The sequence below is a fragment of the Manduca sexta genome, unplaced genomic scaffold, assembly GCF_014839805.1.
Source record: "Manduca sexta isolate Smith_Timp_Sample1 unplaced genomic scaffold, JHU_Msex_v1.0 HiC_scaffold_352, whole genome shotgun sequence".
NCBI classification, from domain to species: Eukaryota; Metazoa; Arthropoda; class Insecta; order Lepidoptera; family Sphingidae; genus Manduca; species Manduca sexta.
The window spans coordinates 1-15,339 of NW_023594597.1; the positions used below are offsets into that span (position 1 = coordinate 1).

Sequence of the window (15,339 nt, forward strand, 5' to 3'; positions counted from 1 at the left end):
CCCCTTAATACTGTAAATAAATTTCGGAAGATACACTGACGGTGTCCTTTTTATACTTTCAAGGTTAAACACAAATAAACGATTGTGCTGTTTCTATCTCATTTATTCTTAAGAACGCAAAATTTTTAACATTTACTTATGGTTTGCAGAATCAGCGTCATGGTCTGCACCGCCGCTCTCACGTTTTTTGTGCAACTGTTTGTCGGTTCGTGTGTTTCCTCTATCTGATCACGTGGTGTTATAAACATTGAGGTAGCTAGTAGTAGGGATTTTGACTAAGGGGCGGGAGCATGTAGCGGAGCAACAACATGCTTTCCGATTTTGTACGTATTAAAAAGAAGCTCACAATGCGAGCTTCTCGTATAATTGCGATGGTTTTTCTAGGGTGAATATCGAAGCCTTGCTTATGTGAAGTAAAATTTTTTTTCTTAGATAAACCGGCATAATGCCGGCAGTCACGTGATCCATTGTCTCTTGTTAATGACTATAGTTTGTATTTCGAATGTAGAGCGTGATTTCGTCGTTTAACATAAAAACTGCTTATATTGGTTGCTTTCATTATTGCATACAGCGCAAAGGTGAGTGTAAAAATGTACTTACCTTGTTTAATTCTATTGGAATTCACACATTACCCAAGGTCCCAATTGTCATAATATGCATCGGACTCTATGTTTGCTAAAATAATGTGGCCAGCATTCCGTCATCGCATTGAGAGCGCGTCATCAGTAGCTCTACTAGTTACTAGTCACTACCATTCTTGTTCCCCGCCAGCCCGCCACTCTGATTCGGTCCGCTTCGACGGTTGTGCGCTACGTTGAGTATACTACGCTCGCTTGTCGGACTGTGAATACGGACGGAATGTGTGCCGCGTCCATACGGTGCTGAAGTTTAGTGACAGTGTTCGTTTACTCACCTACGTATTTATTTTAAGTTTGCTGCCGATTCACATTTAGCAGAGAATGATGGCACCCGAGACAGTGGTGACTGTGGATCACAACAAACCTGCCTCGTCTCCTCCTCCGCAACAAGGTGGGTGGTGCGTTGGACTGGATCAAAATTAACATTGACTACTTTAAAACTCCACCTGGGTTATTGAAAATCATTCAATTAGTGAGTACCAAACTTTACTATATTAACAAGGGTTTCATTCTTATTCTTCTAAACATATTATTATGTATATTATTCACTAATTAGTACAGGATATCTTAATCCGCTGACACCATCGTAGATAGTAGGTATAGGTAGAGGCGAGAAAATCATAATATCTAACAATAGCTACTGTTGTAGTTTTAGAACTTCATTTTTTGGTTGTACACTATAATTTCATTTACTTTAATTTCATTTAGTTTTTAAAGTTGTTTTTCGTCCAAGTTGTTTTTGATATTCGGGCGTTATACATAGATGTGAAAGGAAAATACTTACCTACAACCTACAATGTGAAAACTGAGTCTTGGTGGTACTAGAGTTATTGGGTAATTTGTCTTCTTAAATTACGAAAACGTGCAATACCTGTACATGTACATATGTTGTATGTACATCATTTATCGAGGCCACGCTGAGAATGCTTTTGTTGTGTACGGAGGTTCGAATGTGGCTGCAAAGAGGCGACATTTGGCGTGTGCTTTAACTCCTGCCTACAAGCAGCTGTCGCTTGTTTCGTATATGTGTATGCGCAGAATAGGTGGTTCAAACATAATGCAGCCACCATGCCCAGAAAACATGGCGAAGAACTAATTCATTTGAGATATTTTCTTGTTTTACTGGGTTATCAATTTCATTAAGGAAGCAGAGTCATTTTTTTCAAGTTGTGTACTACATAAATATGTGTCTACGTTTATAAGGCAGCATCCATCTGTATATTTATATACATACTTATGTGTGTATTTACTAAATATGCATATTCAGGTTATTTCTGAATACATAAGTATAAATTGTAATTATTAATTAGGTATTATTATAATATGCAGTAATGTTATGTTACGCTGTGCTTATCAAGGCTACGCTTAGTTCTCATATTTGCTACATATTATTTTTATCGTATTACTCATATTTAATTTGACTAATTTAGATATCCTTAATTCGCCTACGCCTTACTTTTCATGTCTATGTTTCTGAGTCATACAACATTATTTTTACAATATTTGCTTTTGTATACTATAATATCGATATCCCTTTCATACAAATGTGCCTATATGTTATGTTAAAACTGAGGTTGGTATAGATTTTATAATTAGGTTTTACGTCCTCTTGAAATGAGATTTACTAAGCATAATCTTTAAATGTAACTTTTTACGTGCTTCGGCAGTACATATACTACTACGATACTACTAGCAAAATAGATAATATGTGGCGTTATTTTTATGAATTATCAAAGTTTTGTAACTAGATAGAGCTTCTTTTCATGAAATTTACGTACAGGGTACAGATATCTGAAACCTACGTGACTTTATGTCATTCATATTTTCCTAGTTCTTCATGCGTAATGTTTAGTAAATATTATTATTATTTACTTGCCTACAAGTTCTATTGAAAAAGTGTAGTGAAATATTATCATTATGGACCGGGTAATTAGAGCTTGTCTTCATTCTCAATTAGCCCGAATGACTTAACCTTATAATTACACTACACTCTTGCTCGTAACAGGCTGTTGTTGCGCATTGTTACAGATTACATACTTACATCTACATATTATTATGTTATATACCGTTATCCGCCACCTCAGTTTCAAATAATATATATTTTTTAAGATATTCTTGGAAGATAAACAGTTATTGACAATGTTTACTAATTGAAGATTGTATATTGTTTATTTTAAAAGCATAAAAATACCTATGTAGCAATTGTATACTCCAATTGAAAAAATAAAGTACTACTTTACATATTATTGCGTGTTTGAAACTAAAATATAAATTACATTATTTGAAGTGGTTTAACCTTTCAAAGGTTAACTAGGGCTACATAAATACATAGCTGTTACTGTGAGTGACCGATAAGTATCGTAACACAATCGATAATTTTAAACGCGCGTCGTGCACCACTGTGGTCATGGGTGGAGTACCTACCTCTGCATCATAACATGAAAGCTAAGTAAATTATGTAGTTGTTCTCAAGTGAATGTGAAAAGATATTATATTAAATCAATAAGTAATACTTTCTTGGCTTTTTTGTAATGTATTGCAGTTGTGAACTTGAAAACAACCACGTAGTAGATTTGTAACTGATTCATTTATAATGTTTCCATAATGGCTAAAAATATCTGTGAATAAACAATATACCTGACTGTTGTGATGACTTATTGCGCCTTTGTATGGTGTAATAACTTGCAGAATTAATTGTTGACTAAGAAGATCGACGTCCTTTTCATAGTATATTATTTTAGGAAAGAGTTTCACTTTCTATACTAGCAAAACTTGGTAGAGAAGTAAGCTTTCAATGTCAAATATTTGGGCCACTATGGCGGGTTTTACACCTTGTGTACGACGCTCTCTATCCGGGCGGATATAAGTATCCTACCATCAGTTTGTGAAGGTGTTTGGATGTATGTTAGAAGTGAACACAGAAATCGCTGAACTGATTGTGGTGAAATTTGGTACACAGACACTCTTTTTTGTCGCGGAGAGAAACTTATCCTTAACGTTCATTCATGCGTTCATGGTACCTACATCAAGTGGTACGGATTATTAGTAGCGCCAGATGAAGTAGGGAGTGCAGCCTCCTGGGTGCAACTCAGGTATATACTTACAGAAGTAACATAATCTTAGTGATTCAACACAAATACATACAGATGTATTTGTGTTGAATCACTGAGATTACGTTTATCAAATTTATGCTTTATCTCCTTTGCCTTACCGACAAGCTGGTGAAGTCCATGGTTATATAACATTTGTTTTACGACGACTAGAGGATATAGCGATCAGAGCAGAGGAGATAACGCAATATACACCGTACACCGACGTACTAATTAAAACCCAGTAGTGGAGACACATAAGGGCCAGACTGTTGCACTAAGATAGCTGCACGCTAGCACCTATCCATGCTATATGACGCCTTGCAGCCCGTCTCTGTGGAAACTAAAAAGAGGGCTACAGTTATCCTACTTCGATGCACGCTCTTGGCATATAAGTTACCACTAGTCCAACCTCCCGCACTGACGTCCATCTTAGGGTCAAGATAGACTCTGTCTTGGATTCATATAATTTACCTACGCGATTTTACGAAAGTCGACGACGGAAAAGTATAGAGTGGAATTTTATTACGGGAAAGGCTTTTCATGTGGGCGGAATCGCGATTAGTATGTACTTATGAATATATTTTAAGATATTTATTAGTAAGGTTGATATAGGAACCTGCGTTTTAGTAAGTAGGATAAGATAATGATAATTATTTACCAATTACAAATCTAAAACAGTTTCATCACTTTCGCAGGGTGTAGATTAGCAAGAAAATTGCAAAAGTTATCTTCAGCAAGGGATTTTTACCGTGTAAACAGCTACGACAAGCTGACTTCTGCCAACTTTGAAGCTTAGAGGACTTGTAGCGAGTTTGCTTGGGAATAGAATAATCGAAATATTGCTTCTGGAGTTAAAGCAACTGAAAGTTAGTTGGTAGTCTTAAACTTCTTTTTAAATGTGACAAACAAAAAGTGTAGAAATATATTTGATATTTTATTAAGTATCTTAATTGCATTGCAGTATGCATACTTATAAAATACAAACACATGAATTACGAATATATTTGTCAAAACCTTTAAACGAGGAAAAACCTTGTATGAAATATAAAATTAGCATATTAGCATCGTAGTTATGTTAATCATGTTTTTATTTCCATTGTAAGTGGGGGCATTACAATGGCGCTGATATTTTGATAACGTTCCTAGATTTCAATCAGTGTAACGTTATGACTTTTCAGTTGATGGATTTGAAATAATATCAATTCTAATAAACAGCATGACTTATACACCTAAATTATTGTATGTTTACTTTTTTTTTCTTTTTTTATTAAAACGTAATTTATATCATGCAATATTCCGGCTTGCAAACAAATTGGTTTTATTTCCTACCTTAAGTATATTTTAAACATGAAAGCGTTTTCTGTATACATCGAGCACATACGAACATAGAACCAAATTTGTAAAGTCAATGTTTTGCATTCGTAGTTTTCATTTGAGAACGACATCGGGTGAAAGTTGGCATCAAAATGAAAGTAGTATCTACTGTCAACATGTGGTTCGGGCTGTGGCCAGCGATGGTGGCGGCGTGCGTCGATGCGCCACGTCTTCGACGATATACCGGTTGTGGGCCGCGGCCGGTGTGACATCTTGTCAGTTTCACATGAATTTACTTAGACATAAGTAATATACTCAGTCCAAAGTATTGATGAACGTCTAATACTATTAGTATTCAGTATATTAGTTTGTATTTTTTTACTAATGGAACTTTAACAATTTAATATAATAAAATTTCATTGCGAATAAACTTACGTAGGTACTACTGCCCACTATAATATTCATAAAAATAAAGTGTTGTTAATACTGTTTTCAGAATGTCGTAAAATACTTCGACGGTAGCTTACTTAAACTGTGTATAGAATTTGTTAAAATAGGGCAAGTCAGCTTGTATAAGTTAAGAGTTACGCTGGAGACAGGCATGTCGCAAGCACTGTGCTGAACAATAAGCAAACAGGAGGTTTTAGTTAGAGCCCAATAGCATTTTCTTGACAATACTTGTGTTGGCAAACTAAGCCTATTCTTGTAAGTCTGGTATCTATATATAATAAATACCATTGTGTATAGTTTCGCCTTTAAATACGAATGTTAAAGGCGTCCAGTGATTTATTTACATTCAGAACCGCGGCGTTGTAGTTGTTCAGCTAGGCGGAATTATTTATGACAAATAATATACAGTTGAACACTACATGCTTACATTACAGCCACTTTCAAATAAACCGACTCAAATTGACACTTCGTTACACTTTTTTTTTACAAACGTCTTCAAGACTTCTAACATCGCGTTGTTCCTTCTGTACAATCTAAAAACTATTGTAATTAAAATACGTAGAATTTTTATGCTCTAGAATCTGAAATGTCTCCTCTGAGGATTGAATCCAACAGCTTCAGATTAAACACATTTCTTCGATTGTATTTATATTATTTTGAGTAGTCAAAATTGGTGTGTAAACAATATCTACATTTATTTTATTTTTAGTTGGTACCCACTTCATACTTTGCTTCCAAAGTTCGGACATAATATAATAATATTTGTAAAAGTTGAATGAAAATTAGCCGGCTTCTTTAGTGGCCTTTAAATCGCATTTATTGCAATTTATATTTAAAACGAACACAGTAGGTATAATGGGTTATTTCTGGCGGTCGCTCATCTCTTGTTTTCCTAGTTAAACGTCGTCCCAGCGGTGAGAGAATCGGGTCATAGAGATACATATTAGACAACTGAAAACATTCGTGATCAAATAAGATTACTGGGTTTTGGATATTAGAATATCTTCATACCTATTAATTTGATGACGTACCAACGACATCCCTAAAATTATCTTTTATGTGTGGTAACGAGAGTCATTGAATTATACAAACCTACGTCTACGACATATCATTATAAATATTTGGGTCATATTCTAATTACAGTTTGTGACCTTTGCCTTTTAACTTCCAACTCTTCAGTACTAATTTTATTGAGTTACTTATGTTCGCTGGCCTCTGTTCAGTTGCGTTGGCTCCTCTTAATTATATCAAAGCTTCAAGTCATTCATATAACGTATAGGACTCTACGTATAATGCGGTCATTGAGTTTCATTCACACGGTGAGCATTGCAGTCTCCTGTGAATGTAAGCATTGGCATCATTGTTTTCTTTATTAAATGTGTCTTATTACCTACCCAAGACGGTTGATGATGAAATCTTGCTTCTTGACATTATTTTTAGACGTTATTAAATTTTTTGCTATTCAATGTACATACTTAGTTGCTGTAGGAAATATTTTTATATCGGTGTCATTGAATAGTCACGTTCGTTATTTATGGATTTCAATTATTATTCAGGCGTGAAAAGTTTATCGGATCCTACTGCGTCAACTTGTTCTTTTTCGGCGTATTGTGTGGTGGTTTGTTTGTAAACAACATTTAGTTATGACAGATTCTCACTGCGACTTGTTTTGCGCTTGCGAAATCGAGGTCAATGAAATTGAAAAATTTACTTTCGAACGCCTATTTTCTTCGTGATACACGTACATCAAGGTCAATTAACGGTGCTCGTTGAACGATTTGCCTAACCTATGAAGTATTCCGGCGGCGAGGAATATACTCGACACTAATATATTTTACCAAAGCGCCGCGTCGGATGGTTTAACCACTTAATGGCCCAGTAAACATCCAGAATGCCATGCATACGAAGATATACGATTGAGTCAGTAGGTAGAAACTTTGCTTTAATCGAACTCAAGCTGGATATGGTGATTGCGTCATTCTTGTGTGCGTGAGCTAATACCCACAATATAATAATTCGCTCATAGCGTCAAATTGGCGACGAGTTGTACCTACATTTTCGTATTGTTACTAATATAATATACTTTATCATGGTCAAAGTAATATAACGAGCATTGTAAAGAAACGTGTACAATTTGTAAGATCTAAAATATATTTTTAGAGACAATGACGAGACTCTTTTTCTGGTCAAATGACGTTCAATTGTTTGATACCAGTCGTCTGTATTATCTACAGTTTCGAAGAATACGTTTTAATTAACAAGGTTAGAAATCATCTAACTGATGATGTTATCTTGTGGATTTGTCCTTTCTGACGAATATTAATAATGTTTTATAGATGGTTTTATATATGTGTAAAGTAGGTATTATGTAAAATAAAAAAAAATACGTTTCTTTTGCTCATCAAAGCAGATGACCAAAATGTTCTGCATTTGTATTTCGGGATGGGAAACTTTTTTCTGTTTTTTCACATAATTAACATGGAACTGGACTTCCCTAAAAAGATTTGGAGTTAGCGACTTAATCAAATATGTTCTGAAAAAGTTGCGCGACCCTACAAAGGCGTAAGATAAGTAAGAGTGGCAGGTGGAAAATAAGAAATATATTATAGAGTAAGTAATAAACTAATCGTTGTGTGCTATAAATTATAATATAACTTGTAATCTATCCAATAATTAATATTAGAACATTACTTTGGGATGCTGAAATAACTGACCGTTTTTATACGACAGAGAAGAAGAGTAGTTAAGTGTGTCATCGGATGGTAACTAATCACTGCTGCCATATAAATGTTCACATCATATTTTACTACTCTCACTGGTTTATTTACACGTTATTAATTTTAGTTTCGGATGGTCCAACTAATTTCATGGGACTTGTACATTTAGATAGTTAAATTTATAAGAAAATAGTTCAGAATATAACAAGAATACAATACAATAGAAACGTTCCTGCGGATAGGTAGATAGGTTGGCCTCCCCGCAGCATGCCCGCTATAGCGAGGTCAATTTAAAATAGTCACTATTAAAACTTCCTATATAACTGTGACTTTCACGTGAATTTTAATGTAAAGAAACGTGTATTATCAGTATCTAATAGATATGATCTAACGTTTATAGTTGAGCATCGATAGAATCTGTTCTTTTATTTAACCCTCGGTGCTAAACGAAGGTTTTATATGTTATTTGGCGATCAGTTTAGTAATCGGTATTTGTTTTAAAAGTGTGCCTAAAACGTATTTTGGTCTAATAAATGAATGAAAATACGATTTGAATTTTGTGTTTTTACTTTTAGGTTTAACCTAATCAACTTGTTTTAAAAACTGTATCTTTTGAATATGTTTAGCCTATTATGTAATAATATTTTCAGCTGTTTTTTTATATGGTGCGCCAAAGTGACCCCATTGCATCTGATCGTAACTGTAAGACTGGGGAGTAGGGTCCAGATGGCGAGAGATATCTTTCTCCGGTCGATACAATTATACCAACCTGTTTGAAAACCGACACACCTTTCTTGGTTTCTTAATATTTGGATATTAATTTTACTCTTACTCACCTGATGGATTTGTTTAGGATATTGCAATAGTATCGTTTACTAAGTATTTACTAATACTGTGATCGCCCGCAGGTTACAGTGTTACAGTGTTTATAGATGGAGCCAACGATCTGATCAAATAAAGCCCTTCGTTTCTTTAAACTTAGATTTAGCAGGTATAGGTTCGTAGATCTTGACGTGTCGTCACAATATAAGTTACTTACAATTTCACAATTATAATTTTTATTAATCTTATAACAAAAAAACAATTATAAACTGAAAGATTATTCGTAAAACTCCACAAATAATACGTCTTTAATAATAAATCAACCTCTAGTTAGATTATTATATATTGAACATTAGGCATATCGGAAAACATTACTCCGACATCCCAGGATCAAAGATAATTATTTAGCAGTATTTACATAGTACTGGAACGAAATATTATTTTTGCTTTAAAGTAGATATTGTTCCTATTTGTATAGAGGTTTTACATTTTTACTTGTGTCCTAATACTTTTATTTTCATTACTATAAAAATACGAGCGCCCTTGTGCGGAAGTATGGCCAGTGAACCGAGTAGATCCCGTGGCAGACAGTTCGTTTAGGCCGGTTACCGGCACCGTTGTCGGTTGCCGCACGCACCCATTGACCCGAATATTATGTTGCTTGGTTGCATTTTCACTTCGCAATCAGCGTGCTTTTGAACAAGGAAAAATAATTAACTTCTATATTTTGATGTTATGTATACGTATCACGTATTGTGTGCTTCGATTCATCATGATGTGTAGTGTTTGTATTATGCGGTTCTAGTAAGGTCTATGTAGTGGCTCGACCGATCGATGAAGCCGTGAATTAATTAAGTGGCACTGTCGATGTTTATTTCAAGGGCAATCGCGCATTGTATTATATTATAAACACCTACATGCCATCGGAAATGAAACATAGTTATGCGAACACAAATTAAGCAGGCGTGCCTTTGGATTTGGCTGAGTTAATTGTTTCATTTGTATATAACAAAATATAGTTAATATTAAATTAAAGTTCAATTTCTTTCATTACTCCGTTCATTTATGTTGTTGACATTATGATGATAGCTTTTATCTCATAAAAGTATATTATTCGTATTTTCCTCTTGTTTATATGAATTGGTCTCTACCTACATACTAAATAGCTTGCCATAGAGACATTGTGATGACGTTATCTTAAAACTGGTTTCCGTTAATTACGAATATGGACTGTTGTGTTCGAGCTCGTCTTTTTCATACAAGTCTTATAAGTGTTATGACACGAATCTCAAACATTGGTTAGCACAGGTATATAGGGCCTAGGTGCAAATGCTATCTATCGTCCATACGGAAATCCGGCCACGTCTAGTTATTTAGAGCGAGACTGCAACGTGTAAGTGCGTCTATGGTTTGTGAAGTGTGAACCCATTGATAGAACTCAGAATGGCGGTCGCGTCCCGCGCGTTGTACACGCACGGTGATAGTTCCGACGCAAAGCGACGCACTTTCTCCACGTTATGTGCAACACTGCACGTGCCGGGTGTCACACTTTTTTGGCCTCATTTAACCTTTACCAACTGATTTGTCTTGATTATGCATAATCTCTCTTATTAGAATTCCTACTAAAACATTGTAGGGCAATGGACTGTCGGTTCGCTTTTGTCTTTGGAAATAGCTATTGTAGTGGTAGTATGTTTTTTTAAAGATATATTCATTAAAGTATTGGTTGGAATTTCTACAAATGACACCTGCTAGCGTGGTTGCGACAGCGAGTTTGCGCGCGATATTAAACCGGTTCCGACGTCGAGCGTTGGCTGAGGCTGGCTGAGGTCGCGGTGCGGCGCGGCGGTGCGCGGCGCTGGATGCTCGGTGCTCGGCGCTCGCCGCGCCTAGCGGCTAGCGGACGTTAATGGTTCTCATTTACCCAACACCGTTGTCCTAGTGGTATCGGCACCGCTACTTTACTTACCACATACATTACTACGAGTATTGTATACACAATATAGTTTAAAACAATCTCTGTGTACCGATTTTATATTAGTAACAGTTTTTTTGTTTCCAGTAATACTGGCATAATTACTATGAAAACAATGGCTATGTTGGGAACATACAAAATGTCCATTGGTACCAAAAAAAAGAAAATTGATAATTTGAAATTTTAGGCTATGTTAAATATCAATAGGAATAAGTACTCATATATACTCATATTTTAATTGGGAAAAGAAAAATAAAATATCCCTCATTTTTGTTTATACCTAGTGCCTTTACTATTTAAGTATTGGATTAACATCCACAATATGAAAATGCAGTCTCATTCTCGCAAAATCTTGGCTTTGTTTCGCGTATAAATTGTAGATAAAACGAGTTTAAAAAAAATATCCAACCACTCTGGGCATTATTGACGCCTCATGGTTTTGATGCTGCAAGCGTCTCTATCGTTCTCTTTATGAAGGCTGTCGCAGTTCTAAAATAATATTTACAAGAGTGATTTTGTGGCAAAAGAGGAAAATCCGCCACTAAAACTCGTGTCGAAGCCAACCTAACTCACTAGTGCGGTAACAGTTCTATAAATTTAGACCTTTTTTAAATTATAGACTTACTACTGTAAGCCTAAATGACTGTCTCTATTAAGGTACCGTTGCTGTCAATTCATGTTGAAGACATATGGCGACGATAGCCTAGCTGGGTGTAGAATGGACTGCCGAGATGAAAGTCCGTAGATTCAAATCCCAAGGGCATACACCTTTGACAAGCTGTATACCTTGTGAATTATCGCTTGATTTAACGGTGAAGGGAAACATCGTGAGGACACCTGCATACTTGAGAAGTTCTCTAAAGGGATTTCCGGGATGTGTGAAGTCTAACAATCCGCATTAGGCTAGCGTGGTGGACTAAGGCTTAATTCCTCTCTGTTATAGAGGGCCCTTGCTCAGCAATGGGACGGTATATACATTATACATATAGGGCTGATATCATTATTATTATCATAATGTTGAAGAATTAATGGTCATATTTTAATATCAAATAATTATGTTACTTATTATATAATATTAACGTTTCCCACCCAATATACGAGTAATGGTTGCCAAACATTGCATTACACTTGTTTTTATCAAAGCGGAATAACGACTGTTTATCGAATAATATTGTTTTGTTATATACGTACCAAATACAATACACATATGTGTGTCTATAATGTAGCGTACATTAGCACGTTTGTGAATCAGTCTTCGCTTTAATGAATTTGTTACATAGTTGTGTAAACGAATCATTTTTGCAATTATCTATTATGTATTATATAAGCGAGTCTTAGAGCTCACTAAGGTGCATAAATATTTTAAACAAATTGGATTAACGTACATAATATCGTAAACACGAAATTGTAACTATGTTGCGCATTGTAGGTACATTTTGTAATCCATCCTATCAAAATACTGAGAATAATACTGGAAGCAGGTGGACAAGTATTAGGTATAATCAATCTATTTGACTCATGACTGAGAGTGAGTCATTTTTATCTGGTATCGTGGAGTCCTTATCTTTTCAATGTCATGTATTTTTGGTGTATTCGTCCCTTTTGTGTCAGCGGACTATCATAATATTAAGCGCTACATTTTTTAAGTTTCCTCCTACATATTTTATACGTAGGCAGTTAAGTATAGTATATGTGATGATTGTTTTAAAGATGTTCTTTATCTTTCCAGGTATTAGGTATACTATGTATGGCTTTGGGATCGCCGTGGTATTCGACATGGTTCGTGTTTGTAGCCGTCACGAGTTTCATCACCACCCTCATGTGGAGTTTCGTTTACTTCTTAAGTATTAAAGAAGCACTAAAACTACCCATTAATTGGGTGCTATCTGTAAGTATTACATTCTATTAAACAAAGATAAGTTATATCTTAATATTTTAATAGTATATCTTAATATTTTAAGACATTTTTAAACATAATTGAAGGGTTTTGATCATTATGAAATCGTAAATAAAGTACTTACAGAGGACGAAATTATCTGTTTCTGCTTTCATTGTGGCATGATTTTGCTCTGTTGTTTTCCATTTAGTATATTAACTAAACATCGATTTTTGCGTTTGATTACATATTAATGTAGACTATACTTATGTAAAAAGTTAAAATAATTTAATTTCGCTTGTTGCAGGAACTGATTAGTAACGCGCTGCAGTGTTTCATGTATCTGTTGGCATTTATTGTAATGTTCATAGCAACGGCAACTTATTACGGTTCATACCATGCAAGCAATGTGGCTGCTGCTGTAAGTATTCATATCAAATCCTAGCTACCATTTTGAAAGCAACAAGAAGCGGAATTTTATAGATTGTCAAAAATTCAATGTTTTTTCCTTCTAAATTTACTTACTTCTAAGTTACGTATAATTAACTCTTCTCTGTGACAAATTATTATTCGTATTTATATTTCTATAACATATGGTACGAGGTTATCCCTCCCTTTCTATTCCTTATTCCTTCCCCTTCCCTCCCCTTTGGCCCCTGCGGTCGTTAAGCCGGGAGGAACCAGTATACCGTTCGCAGGTTCCTCCCGGTGTTGACTGCAGGATCAGCAAAAAAATAAAAAAACATATGGCACGAATGTAGACTGTACTTTTAGTGATCATTATATTAAGGAATATTTTGCTTGTCCAGCAAATATGTTCAACCTCTTAAATAGTTACAATGTTATTTTTTGAAGTTATAGTTTTATTACTGTTGGTTTAAAGGGATTATCTACATTAAAGGCTAGTGCATAAGCGACTAAGGTTTATGTTATTTTTTTCAGGTGTTCGGTATTTTCAACACTGTAGCGTACGGCGCCAGTTCTCTACTGCTGTTCAAAGAGCACAAGAGTTCGCAGACAGCACAGGCTTCATAAGTACTAGAAGCCGATTATTCTCACCCGGCGCCCGTGGACACTCCAACAACCTCAACAGGAGCCTTTTAAAATATCATTTGGATTTGTTCCGCTTTCCACATTGTATTTCATAATTGTACAAAGCTGACTTGTTGAAATTGATATTGATCACGACATTCAACTATTTCGACACTTACGGTTTTAAACATTTTACGCGTATTTCGGGTTAATGGGCTACAAACGTAACTGATAAGCTTGACGTTGACACTAAGGTGTACGGGTAAGTAATTTATCGAAATATTTTCAAGCATAAAACTTGATTAATATATTATGTTACGAATTTTTGTAAAATAATATTTCTATATGTTGCACCGTTATATTTGTTAGATATTGAATGAGTATTGTTACGATTTCATTTATCGAATACTGAAATAAGACACTAAATTAATTTATAAAATTTAGCTATTTACAGCACCGAGACGATTATTACCTAATACCGAGACGATATTTTTAAATTAATTTGTATCATAACATAAAGTACTGTTTATAAGATTACGAAGTCTTAAAATATCTTTGTTAAATAATGTACCTAATATGGCCATAAATCTTGAACACTTTAGAGACAAATATTTAGGGTTAATTACTTCGTTGTGTTCATTTAAATTTTATTTGTGGTGGAATTAATGTTTCAAATCTTATTTCAATACACATTATATCGTAGATAAGTGGAATGATTATTTAATAGAGTTTACAATAATGGAATGTAATGTATTCATCTAAATATTTGTAGTAAAAAATTGTACACGTATTATTTGGAAGGTTACAAACCTCACATGCCCCATATATATAGACATAAAAGCTCTATGGTTCCAAAGAAAAATACTGCAAGAAATTTCAATGAAAGCTGAAGCATTTGCAATAATGTCAATTTAAATGGATAAATTTAAATTAGTACCTATTTTCTTATTTTAAGGTGTATTATTTAACTTAGTTTAGTCATATAAATACATAATTTATTTTTACGGTTGTTATCAATTTCGTTAGCCTAGTCTTACAATGAAACAATAAAGATTATAGGTATTTAATGTCAAATTAAATGTTAATGTCGTTTGTTGAATCGATATACCTATACAAAGAGATTAAACATCTGTTAGCGTTACACATGTATTAAATTAAAATATACCTATCTATAATACCTACGTACAGTTATAAATATGTAGAGTGGAAGCGTTAAATCTAATAGATGAGTATTTTGCCGTTTAAGGGATATTCCAAAAATATTACATAATCTATACTAATATTATAAAGAGCAAGCAGCAGCAAGTTTGTGAGTTGAGAGTTTGATTGTGGGTTTTTAGGGGTTAATCTTTAAAACTTCTTAATCAAACTAATAGGAAGCTACATTACTCCTGAATGTTATAGGCAATTTTTTTCCGGAAAA

The 15,339-nt window shown here is 34.5% G+C and overlaps 1 pseudogene; it reads left to right on the forward strand.

Moving 5' to 3' along the window:
* Positions 1-839: 839 nt before the first annotated feature.
* Positions 840-15,201, forward strand: LOC119193014 (annotated as a pseudogene).
* The last annotated feature ends 138 nt before the right edge of the window (positions 15,202-15,339 follow it).